We start from the raw sequence: 13,594 nt of genomic DNA on the forward strand, positions 1-13,594 counted from the left end.
GTGATGTTAGTACTGTTAACCATTCTTATTTTATTCATTTTTATATTTTACGATAATCATCTTAAAGAGGACCATTTAAAAATTTTTTTTTAACAGACTGTTACATCTTGTCTGAAATTGTATCCTGTATCAATATGTTTTAAATAAAATGAATAAAAAATATATCCCATTTTATTTAATTTGTAACAAGTGCCTCATTTCATCTGGTCTATACTGTAATGTTCATCAACTTCTTTTCTAAAAATATAAAAACTTTTTTATATGTGGCCTTATGTGTTTGTGCATGTACAAATTCTTTTATACCCACTTGATAGGCCTATAAAAACAGGTCAAAGGAACTGAACTAAATATAAGAATTTTAATACAACCAACAGATGCATGCATTTAATAGCCAGCATGTTCCCAACCACATCCCACCCATCCCAAAATTTTATTACATTTTAGCTAGACTAACATGCAAATGCGATTATATTTCACAAAATAGATTTCTTTTTCTATTTATTATTAGAACATTCAAAAAATAATGTCTACTTCCTCTAGCTTATTCCCATATTAATTAATTTGTGACAGGTGCCAGTTTGTTGACGTTCATTTTGGGTGGTTCACCTCAATATTCACTTCCAAAACTATTACAACCTGGTTGGTAAGGTCAGCTGCCTACATCACCATTCCAAACATTCGCACATCTAATTGAAAACTTCCGATACGACTCAAGGCCGGGAGTACTGCTGAGCTGCTTTTTTTTATGCACTAACAAAAAAAAAACACAACAAAATCTATGGTCGATGACCAAGTACATTGTATATGTAGTGGAGTGACAGGAGATATTTCGGATGCAAGTTGCGTAGGCCAAATACTTAATTCAATGAGAGCATTGATGGTGGTGTATTTATCTGGATAAAGCAAAACCTTCAAAATCCTTCACTCTTTAAATAAAATTAGAGGTCTTCTCTCCTCGATCAGCTAAGCCTTCTTTAGGAACACAATAGATGAGCAATGATTGTTGGCATTTTGCTATAGCTATTAAAAGCCAGATTAGGCAATTAAATTGTGATGAACAATTCGTAATGTAACAGAAGCGGAAATATTGCAGAAGAATCTTACATAAGAATGTCAAAAAATGAAAACCTAATTCCACTATGATGGCTCAAACCTGCAAACTTTTTGATTAAAGGACAAATAACAGAGAGGAACAAATACATGTACGCATACGTTTAGCTATCCATAATGGTTCGTAGCCAACTGTGTTTTTTGCAATCACAGCGCAAATAAAGCGTAGCCTAGGGCCTTAGCATAGGCCTAGTACTATATTCTGTTCTCTTCTCTCATCATGCTTCTCAAAGTTTTATCAGTATATGTAAGGTTTTGGAAATTGAAAATTGTAGCCAAAAAATGTTTCCTTCGTTGCCCAGATGTGTTGTGATAGGCCCTATTGTTTATGACCCAAAAGTGCATGGCTACAAGTAGGCCTAGGCCTACACAAAATCCCGACACCACCAAGGTCATAGCACCAACGTTTTAATACCCCAAAATGAGACGCATCCTATCATAATTTGCTGTCTTCAAATGTCACAAAAATGGCACGTATGTATTAAAGGACACATTTATTTTTTACACTTACGTAAAATGTGAAAAAAATAAATGAAGATCCTACTAGAAATCCAAAATTTCCGTACACATTTTTCACTTACGTGTAGTGAGCTAGATATGCCTGTCTTCCACATGTTTAGCGGATAGTAGCCAGCGTATGAAGTCAAAATGACATATCCGTCACACTAAACGTAACCATAAATTGTGTTGATTAATTACATTTACGAGGCAGCAAGAACCTATGGTTATTTTAATTATGGCAAGAAAGTATTGAATAAATTAATAGAGGAGAGCTATTTAATACATCAGTTAAAATTAATTGAAGAATTAATAACACACTGGTGTAAAAAAAGTTCTAAAATATATGTTATATATATCTAAAAAAACAATGCTCTACAATTAATTATTTTATTGATATTAATTACATAATTAATAGTAGTCTCGATTTGGATGTAAAAGTTAACTTCGTTCCGGCAGAAAAGCTTGCATCACTTGGTGTTCTCACATAAACATTGGGTTTTGCCGTTAAAAAAATTGGTTTTGACCATCAGGTTCTATTTTATTTTGTGTATTCCTTAGCAATTAATTCAAATTTATTTTGATTGAGTTTTTGCTAAATAAATGTTATTCAACTGACCAATTGATTGATAGTAATAATAGTTTACAACAAACAGCAATACAAAAAAAACCCTTTTAATAACCAGATGATACAAAATGTTATATTTCTTTTGGATGAATCAATTTTCAAACTGATAAAACTGTTGTTACTCACGTTTTTAACAATCAAGCTTGGGAGGTGCTAATAGTTATTAGCTTCGTTTACACAGCAGGAGATCACTGTGATGATCGCGTTTATCCATTGATGTAGGTGTTAAATGGCCGTGCAAACTCAGTTAGTAACTTTGTACAACTGATCAGTAACTGTGATGATCTACGCAGCTGCCACTGCATCGCAGAAGTGTTAAAATAGATCAGTGTGATCTTTATGCAAATTGGCTGTTGTTTGACCATTGTGAGACATGGCTGGAAGTCGCTGTTGATAAACAGCATGAATACCATTATTATTCTTTGAAAATTATGTTTTTATCAATTACATACATTTTACAACTTTTATGACGAAGGGTTTCAAAACAAGTAGCAATGCGCGCATTTTTTCAGGCCAGTTTTAATCATGTAACTTCTTGGTACATCTGTTCATTTTTTAACGTGTAGACGTGCGACTGGATATCATCATGGACATAGCAAACGGCCGTGTAAACAAGGCTATTAATGGATAACTCTAGTGGATGAGTTTCTTCCGATTCTTGTCAAAATACCAGTGCAGTGTTCTATAATAATAGTGCTTTAACAACAGCAAGTTACTATGACAACCATCTAAATTGTCATTATGGCGGTTATGATTAAGCTGTGTTTTCAACAGAGGAAAGCTCAAATAGGATGTAATATAAATATTTTTATGGATCATCAAAAAGAAACATAAAATAATATTATAGCAGTGGTGCTGGTGGTACCAGTGGGGGAAAGGGTTTCCAGTAAGTTCCTTCGTTAAACAGACCAAATTAAGGGGAAACTGATTTAAAATTAAAAGAAACTGGTTTTATTAAAAGTATAAAAACAGTCATGCTTGAGTCATTAGAAAATTAAACATAGGTCTACATTGAAACTCAAATTGTACATGGCTTTATTAATATCAAAAATATTTATGTTTATGTACCCAGTTTATCAACAAATCGTTTTAAAACAGTTTAAAAATGTTCAGATCATGGGAGCACCCTGGGGGTGGGGGTGGCCTTTGCCCCTGAACCCCACGGGGCTCTGTCACTGCACCCCGGTGGCCCCGGCCCACCCCAACTGGTGTAGTCAATCACACATTTCAAATCTCTCAGGTTGGTAACTATGCCTCACGGACATGTTGGACCCCCCGTCAGCAAATTTCTGGAGCCACCATTGCTCAGTTGGGCTATGAGAGAGAAAAATGTTATTATCTAAAAAAATTGGCACCACGAGCAACAACTGTTGGAATGGCGCCATATGAATGGAACCATTGATTGATTGATACTAAAATCGGGACTAAAATGCCTCAGAACAGTTTAAACTGGTACAAAATTGCAATTTCTCTAGGTAGCAGGTGATAGCCAGTATTCACCCTGCCAGGTACTATTTATGGGTAAATAAATGCCTCTTCCAAGGACATAACCAAATGCACAACGAGACTCGAAACCACAACCTCAAAGTTGGGAGCTCCAAATGCAACCCCTGCTCAACCACTTCTACACACTTTTTACGATATAATAAAGAATAACCTAAGCTTTTACAGAGTGACTGAACAGAAAAATGACACCATTAAATTTATGTGATTTATTGTCAGATATATCATTGCACAACTCTGTACAGTAATAATACATTGTTTGCTTGAATGATAAAGAATACTGTATGTTTTTATGTGTTGAACTTTAGAATGAACCAGATATATAGATATATATATGTATATATCAATAAAACTGCCAGATCAATCTACGTCTAATCATGTTTACTATATTTAACATTATATATCTTATTTATTCTGACTTGACATATCTCATATACATTAATCAATTACACCTACATCCTGTGCCTAGACTATAATTGCTGATAAGAACAAATATAATATAGTAACTAGTCTATTTGTGAGAGACTTTATGAAATTACCTTGGTAAGATAATACTGGTCTGGTCCTTATAGGGCCTACATAATGACTACACAAAAATAATTTGTTAGTAGGGTGCATTGACCGATCTACTCAATCATTTTTGAGTAAAGTGTAACACCGTTTATCAGGACTTCCATGATCAGCGGCACATAGACAAAACTCATATCTGAATTCATCTTGACACATTATGTTCATTCTTATCCTAAGATGAAGGTTAAGAATGAACAACTACCTGACCCTGATGAGAAGCCCTGGGCCTCCTGACATCCACTGGTACCACCACTGCAGTATTGTGCTTGCTATATTAATGACTACTTATATTTTATAGTATCTGCATCTTGGTTTTTTTTTTTTTTTAGTTGAATTAGTGCTGCTATGTTTTAGTGAATTTTTGAAGTGTTAAGTTGTATTAGTGAGTTTTTAAAATAATAAAATGTTCAGGTGTACAGTTATAATTACTAGTACTTATATTTAAGGCAAATAATCCTGTAAAAAGAGACGTTATTGTCATCAGATTGGAAGAAGTAAAATATAAAATATTGGATTTAAAGGAAAACTATGTTTTCATGTTATAAATTGAAAAATTATATATTTTGGGGGAGGAGGGGGAGGGATCAGATAAGATAATAAAAATGATTGATCATTGTTGTTAGTCAGGTTGAGGTTAGTACAGAAACTACATATACCATAGAAACATATTATTTCCTGTGAAAAACCCCACAACCTATTCTTCTTCTATGAATGGAAGAAGCTTTTCATAAAGTTCAGAATTTTCATTGACAGATAAAAAGCCGAGGGCTTAACTCATTTCCTGTTAATTCTTTTCTGTCATTGTTAAGTCATCAGATTGAATCATTTTCTAAAACCCTTTGGAATCCTTGGGAGTACATCTAAATCAAACGTTTAAATAACGATCATCAAATTAGCTTTTCCTAAAAAAAAACAGAGTTGTGATTTGATAGATTCTGTGGCGGAATTCTCCTATCTTTAAATCGCTTGCAGACTGATGTGCCTTTGAAGTATGGCGCCTTTTTTTAGAAGGGGAAATTACAATTGAGATAATAATCACTGATCAAAAATAATATTAAACCGCATCCCTATCAATAATAATAATATGCATTTGAAGTGCTCAAAAACGGTAATGGATAGTCTGTAATACCCCATTGTGTCAAAACATGAGGAGATCCCCAAGGCCGCCAGCGCTCCTAAATTAGTTACTGGACCGACAACCATTTGGGTCCCAGTCTTCCTCTGAATAGATTAACAAGTCAAATCCCTCTAAATGTCAAATAAAATGTAATCTTCTCTCTCCTTTCTCACACTTAAAAAAAATATAGGTGTATCTTTCAATTTATGGACCTGTGTGACAAAATATTATATTTTATAATTTTATTTTAATCATAGCAGCGTTTAAACAAATTTAAACATTTAATTTCAAAGAAGCACAGATCAAGCGAGACTTTTTTTTCATCTTATTTGGATTTCTGGTGAAATTAAAATTGTTAGGGCTTATTTTTTTAAATTGATAAAAGTGGGTTTTTACAATTAAAATTAAATGCCTACCATACTTTAAACCTCAGGCCCTCAATTAGATTTTTAAAAAAGGGGAAAGGGGAAGACAGCTTCTGCCACACCTAGTATTAACTTTCTCTTACAAATTTTCCATCAGTAATTGGCTTTTTACTGAGTAAACTTTCTTACTATTATTACCAACTGCAAAGTTAAACAGCAACATGTGTGGGATATTCAATAAACTTCTGTGTTGCACAATGATAACCAATAACCATTTTGAGGTTAGCATTTAGATTAAGAAAATAAAGTGTAGGCATTTCAGGAAATTCTCCAGCATACAGCCCCGAGTTATGAAGCAACAGTACACTTTCCTTGTTTTAAGCCCCGTAGGAGTTAGAGGTAAAAAAAAGAAGATAGACATGTATAACAATACATACTTACATGCCCTGGCTTAACCCCACGCTTTTTATGGGCAATCAACCTACTCATGAAGTTAGCAATGGGGAACGTAATCTAGATTTCAGGAGAGTGAAATTTAAGTTTTATCTGTTATTACTGATTTCAAAAGAGCTACAAGCTCAACGAACAGCTCCAGTGAGAGACTTTTCAATATACACCCATTTTTGGACAGTGATTTAACTTAAAATTTATGTAGTAATTATACTTTGAAAATATGCCCTTAACCTTGATACCAAAATTTTACCAAGTGAATACAAATAATATGAGGTAGGCCTAAATAATGTGCTTCTTTTTGTAATTTTCATTTTATTTGGATGAATAAATTTGACTGAGTTTTTATTAAACTACATAAAATATACTGCCTACAAGCACAAAATATTCAATATAAAAACTTCAGAAAATACAAACAAATAAAAAAAAATATTGATCTATTTCTACAGTGCAAACAGTTAATTAATAATTAGTTAAATAATACTGCAATATTTTACAGAGTTCTGATTATACAGTAAGTCACCACAGACCAAATAAATTATTGCCTTGTTAAAGAAAATTGGGGCAAATCAAAAGAAAACAAAAAATAATTATCCAAGGACAACTTTGAGTAAATGTTGATATCTTTGCTTAAAATAAAAAAATTAATTTAATAAAGGTCTATAAGAGAATAATAGGGAACTTTTGATTTGTGTGACGCTGGAACGGGATCACTCATGCGTGACCGTCCTACCTGGCATCCTACGTTCTCTGCATACGTAAATTTGGCCAAATTGCGTTCCTACTCGACGAGGTGACCTTAATGTTCTCACATGCACAGATGACTTTTAGCAAAGATACTAGAAATACAAGATAGAGTTCTCCACACAAAAAAAGTGTTCCACTGTGTTCCACCGAAATGCATGGTGGGAATACGAAAAATGGGATGCCCCCTACAGCTGGATCTAAAAAAAACTTGTGCCAAACTTTCGTTACCAAGTAGTCGCGTATTTTATTAACAATTCTCAACAAAGAACTAGATATAAAAACAAACTGGAATAGACACCCAGACAGTGACAGCGGTGAATACATAACCTCCCTGGTAACGGTAGAAATCGTTGCTATTATCCAAATAATACACAAAACAATTAAAGCATAATCATGAATCAGTAAAGAATAATACAGCGCAGAATCGCATGGCCAGACGCACTCTTAGTGAAAAATTTTTCCACCATTAGTGGAAAAGGAAGGGCGCCTTTTGCGTCTGGATATACTTAGCAACAGAAGGACGCCCTGTACGTTGGGCACGAAGTATAGGAAACTTGCATGGTTAAAAAGAAGGGCGCCGCCTACGTTGGGCACGACTTCCGCCTCATTTTTACAATGCTCTATCTTGTATTTCTAGTATCTTTGCTTTTAGTGACGTAATACAATCAAAAGCTCCCTATAATTTGCACCCACAAGATATCTAAGGTAGTATCTATAAGGTCAGGTAAATCTTTTAGAAGGTTAACAGTAAAACTGGCATTGTGCTACAGAATAATAACTTGAATTATTATGCATAATTTCTCATTGATTATGTCATAACCGAAGTCATATACCCTTGGAGGAATCAATTATCAATTAGAATACTGGCCTATATACAGTATCACCAAAATCCTATACCGAACAAACAATTAGCAATTAGTCGATTAGACCTAGGCCTATTACCTTGATCGGCAAAAAAAAAAAAAAATTCAAACGGAAAACTGTGGCACGCAAGCACACCCACTCGCCTCTCAAATTCTACTTCAAAGGGATTATTAAAATCTCAGGTCTTCCCCATTAAGTTTTAACATGTCATTAGATAGGGCAAGATAATTTACTATATTCAAATAATACTTGTGACCTTTCACTTACAATATTAATTATAAAATATTTCTGGTTTTAAGTGACCTTAACACTGATAAAAAGCAAATTGAAGTTGTTGATATAATGTGCTACAAAATGTTTATTTCTACACTGTAATAAAATTATTATTGATGACTTTTTTTAAATAAAAAAAAACAAAGAATATAAATGAATTGTATAACTGCAATTTTCCAAACAAGAATACAATTCCATTGCAAATTTTTTTTTTCTCCAAAATTTGTAGAAAAATCTACCAAAACAGTAAAACTTATTTATATAGAAGGATCAAATACGTTCAACAGAGTCTGAAACATCAAATACAACAAAAAAAAAACTTGATTGAGAGACAATCTAAGGAGGAATATAAGCAAATAATATTACAACAGTATTATTTACTCATTTCTTAAAGCCCCAGGAAAAAATTCTTAGATTATTCTCCCTGCCTGCATCAAATTTGGGAATCCCCTACTTCCTGATTGCTTAACCATCATTATTTTAATATCCTATAAGTTGATGCTTATTGGTATTTGCTGCAATATTAGGCAATTGCAGTGGCGTATCTAGAAGTCTTGAAATGAGTGTGCTGATGGGGGCACGAATGTGAAGTAGGTGGGGGGGGGGCTTGATGATCAGTTGAGGGGCGCTAACTCGCAAAATAAGGTGATTTTAGGTGATTTTTAACTACTTGACCATGATTTTTGGAGGGAAACTGGGGCGGGGCCTGAGTAACTTTTTGAGGGGCCTGATTTTGGCCTGATTTTCATAAACAAGTTTTGAATGACAAAAAATTTCTACTTTCTTTATGATATAATACACATGACAATTTGTAAGAGCACAGGTACCTAATAAACTGGACAATTTTTTTGGTACCAAATAACCAAAAACACAAATTCATTCTTATTGGCTTTACTTAAACAAACAAAAAAATAAAATAACTGTCATGGTTCACAAAAAAGTTATGACATCTGGTGCAAGTGGTAGGACAGACATGTGTATGTCTAATAATATAGGCCTATTTCTGTAGTACTTTTTGTATGTCGGTGATTTGGAATTATGATTGCCCAAATAAATATCACTGAACAGAGATGCTACAGGTTTGTTCATAGTTTATGCAGGCCTAACCTAGTTATACTATGACTTTGTTCAATATTTTTGTATTTAATTTAGTATGATTCCAATTATTTTTAAGTTTGTAAATTTCATTAAAAAAAAACATGTTCAAATTGAAAAATAGACACAAACATCTGTGGCTTAACAAACAAACATCAACAAACAAACCAACCTACTTAACCAATCTGCCGAAGAAGCAGTCAATCGACCAATAAATTAATTAACAATCATCAATAATCAATTAATTAATCAATAAATCAATCACTCAATTAATTAATCAATCAACGAACCAATCATTCCACCCTTTAATCAAAATATTTTTATTCGTCCTATTTAATGAGAGCTCATAGAACATAATAATTTGCTATGTTTATTATTAGGATCCAAACATTTAAAATAATCATAGCTTCTGCATATCTGCCATAGGTTTTGAATTGGGATTCATTAATTCGCCTATCAGTCATGACTCCAAGAGAGGGCATCAAACTTCAAATCTTTGAAGTACACAGAAACTATGGAAGTTCTGTAGATATCTGATAACTCTATCATCAGTAAACTGCTAAAAAATCTCCTAAAAAAAAACAAAAAAACAAACAAACAAGAAAAAAACACAAACTGTAAATAATGACAACCGTTAGTGTTTTGGCGATATCATGCCTACTCAATCTCTCATGATTGCACTTTTAACAGAAACAAATAAATGAGGTAAACCAGGAAGTGTGGGCATAATATAATAAATTGAATTCCTGAAAGGAAAAATAATGTCTAGGAAGGCAGGAAGCTGGGAAATCCGGTTACAGAAATGTAAATTGAAAGTACAGTAGCTACTACAGAACCTGTCTCTTATACACATCTAGATGTGTATAAGAGACAGTAATATAACTGTACTTTAAATCTCCCCTGAGTCAAGATAAGAGTTAATACGCTACTATTAATACAAAAAAAATTAAGTACAACCAGTTATATATCACTCTAGTGCTTAAAATATAACATTTAAATCTGGGTCAAGATTGGAAGATAATGGATAGAATCAACGATAACGCCCCGGTGTATCTTTACGACTACACATGGCGTCTACCCCAAAGTATTGCTCAATCAAGCATAGCCTACTTTTGCATTTTTTATACATGTTTCATCATCGTTAAGTCATCAAACAGGGAAAGTTGAAATTACCATGTTGAAATTTATTGACTAGAAATAACTAAAAATAAAATTAAGGATGTCTCTATAAATTTTTGATTATTGTTATTATCATTTTCATCAAAATCATCTTCATTATAATCACTTTTGTTATTATTAATTTGTATTATTCAAACTATTCAAAATAATTAGCATCATATAAATGCACATAATAGTAACTTTGGTGTGTAGTTACACCTCCATTCATCATCATCACCATCTTTAATTAGGACCATGTTTAAAAATTCCAAATAAAGATGGTCATTGCATACTTTTAATAATTGACCATTAACACAGTTTGTAATGTACTATCTACATTTGACTTATCATTTTGTATTGTAAAGATGTGTATAAGAGACAGATCTGAGGCTTAACAAACAAACATCAACAAACAAACCAACCTACTTAACCAATCTGCCGAAGAAGCAGTCAATCGACCAATAAATTAATTAACAATCATCAATAATCAATTAATTAATCAATAAATCAATCACTCAATTAATTAATCAATCAACGAACCAATCATTCCACCCTTTAATCAAAATATTTTTATTCGTCCTATTTAATGAGAGCTCATAGAACATAATAATTTGCTATGTTTATTATTAGGATCCAAACATTTAAAATAATCATAGCTTCTGAATTTCTGCCATAGGTTTTGAATTGGGATTCGTTAATTCGCCTATTAGTCATGACTCCAAGAGAGGGCATCAAACTTCAAATCTTTGAAGTACACAGAAACTATGGAAGTTCTGTAGATATCTGATAACTCTATCATCAGTAAACTGCTAAAAAATCTCCTAAAAAAAAACAAAAAAACAAACAAACAAGAAAAAAACACAAACTGTAAATAATGACAACCGTTAGTGTTTTGGCGATATCATGCCTACTCAATCTCTCATGATTGCACTTTTAACAGAAACAAATAAATGAGGTAAACCAGGAAGTGTGGGCATAATATAATAAATTGAATTCCTGAAAGGAAAAATAATGTCTAGGAAGGCAGGAAGCTGGGAAATCCGGTTACAGAAATGTAAATTGAAAGTACAGTAGCTACTACAGAACGGGAATTAAAAAAAAAAAAAAAAAATCGGAATTGGCAATGGCATGGGCGGTCTTTCCAAGAAGTTAACCAATATATGGCCTAAATATTAAAAAAATACAATGAACTATGTTGAGACAGTCAAGAAAGTGGAGAAGGCAGACATTTTTTTCTTTCTTCCCCTACATAAAGGAGGCCCCCCCCCCATAACGCACCATCAACTGACTCTTAAGTTCAACTGAACCAGATTCCATCCACTACATCTAGATCATTAAATTCTACTTTCATCCCAATTAAAAAATACTTTGGAAATGGGTCAATGGCATCTGACATCTATTCAGATTAACGTTAACCAACTCCTCCAGTTTAACCAATCCTTAATTGGTGTCCAAAAGATGTACAGTATATAACTGTACTTTAAATCTCCCCTGAGTCAAGATAAGAGTTAATACGCTACTATTAATACAAAAAAAATTAAGTACAACCAGTTATATATCACTCTAGTGCTTAAAATATAACATTTAAATCTGGGTCAAGATTGGAAGATAATGGATAGAATCAACGATAACGCCCCGGTGTATCTTTACGACTACACATGGCGTCTACCCCAAAGTATTGCTCAATCAAGCATAGCCTACTTTTGCATTTTTTATACATGTTTCATCATCGTTAAGTCATCAAACAGGGAAAGTTGAAATTACCATGTTGAAATTTATTGACTAGAAATAACTACAAATAAAATTAAGGATGTCTCTATAAATTTTTGATTATTGTTATTATCATTTTCATCAAAATCATCTTCATTATAATCACTTTTGTTATTATTAATTTGTATTATTCAAACTATTCAAAATAATTAGCATCATATAAATGCACATAATAGTAACTTTGGTGTGTAGTTACACCTCCATTCATCATCATCACCATCTTTAATTAGGACCATGTTTAAAAATTCCAAATAAAGATGGTCATTGCATACTTTTAATAATTGACCATTAACACAGTTTGTAATGTACTATCTACATTTGACTTATCATTTTGTATTGTAATTAACATCATAAATGAATAGTAGATGAATAAGCAGATGGACAAAAAGTACAATGAATGGATGAATTGATGGAAAGATGGAGTTACAGATGGATACAAAATCAAACAAAAATAAATATATGAATACTACCATATAGGTCTATTCTACATTTGTATATAAAATACTGATCATTAGGCCTATTCATGACAGAGATATTCATACCAGGGGCAGATCCAGAATTTTTCAAATGGGGGGGGGGGACAGTCTCAGAATAGGTTAGTGAGTAGCACATGCTGGGGCGGATGCAGGATTTGGCGGTAGGGGGTGCGTAAGTGTCCAGACCACCTCAGCCCCACCATGGTTGGGACAGGAAAATTTTGAGAATCTGGACTCTAGGTGCCCGAATCTTGCACTCTCATACCTTAAAAATCTTATTGGACAATATAATACAACAATTATTTTTCTTAATACAATATGGGGGAGGAGGGTGCGATCGCAACGTCTGCACTCCCTCTGCATCCTCCCCAGACATAACATTTATTTGCATTGAAAATGTTAAAATTCAGTGGCAAAAGGGTGGGGGGATCGACATGTTCTTCCTGTCTTTTTCTTTCCTGAGACATAAAAATTACTTTGAATAAATGTTGTGGGAACCTTATTTCTGTTGAAAACCTAGTTAAGATTGTTCATCTTTATTACTACTGAGATCATATTATTCATTCAGCAAATATCACAAATACAAAGTACAGTAATAGCAAAAGTTGAATTTTAAACAAATCAATTGTATATGGACAGCAATTTTAATTTAATATTAGTGTCTTTTAAAAATTGTTTTATGTAACAAAAAGAAGATGGAGAACTATTCTAGGACTTGCTGTCACCAAGATTGTGAATGTGGTCAGGTGTTAAACATGATAGTATTCTAGAAAATGATCTGACAATCAATGCATTTGAATGTAGCATTTATCAAATAGTTCCAAGTCAATCTGAATCTGTTAGGCTCTGTTCCTGCAGGAATTCTATTGGATGATACTGGATGATTATCAGTTAATTTTTGTAGAATAACTATTGGCTATAATTCTGTGAAACAGCCTTTTTAAGTGTTCCTAATGATGAGTCCATTACA

Source organism: Anneissia japonica, unplaced genomic scaffold (genome assembly GCF_011630105.1).
Source record: "Anneissia japonica isolate Jap-2015-1 unplaced genomic scaffold, ASM1163010v1 scaffold287960_len3192837_cov198, whole genome shotgun sequence".
Lineage (NCBI taxonomy): Eukaryota > Metazoa > Echinodermata > Crinoidea > Comatulida > Comatulidae > Anneissia > Anneissia japonica.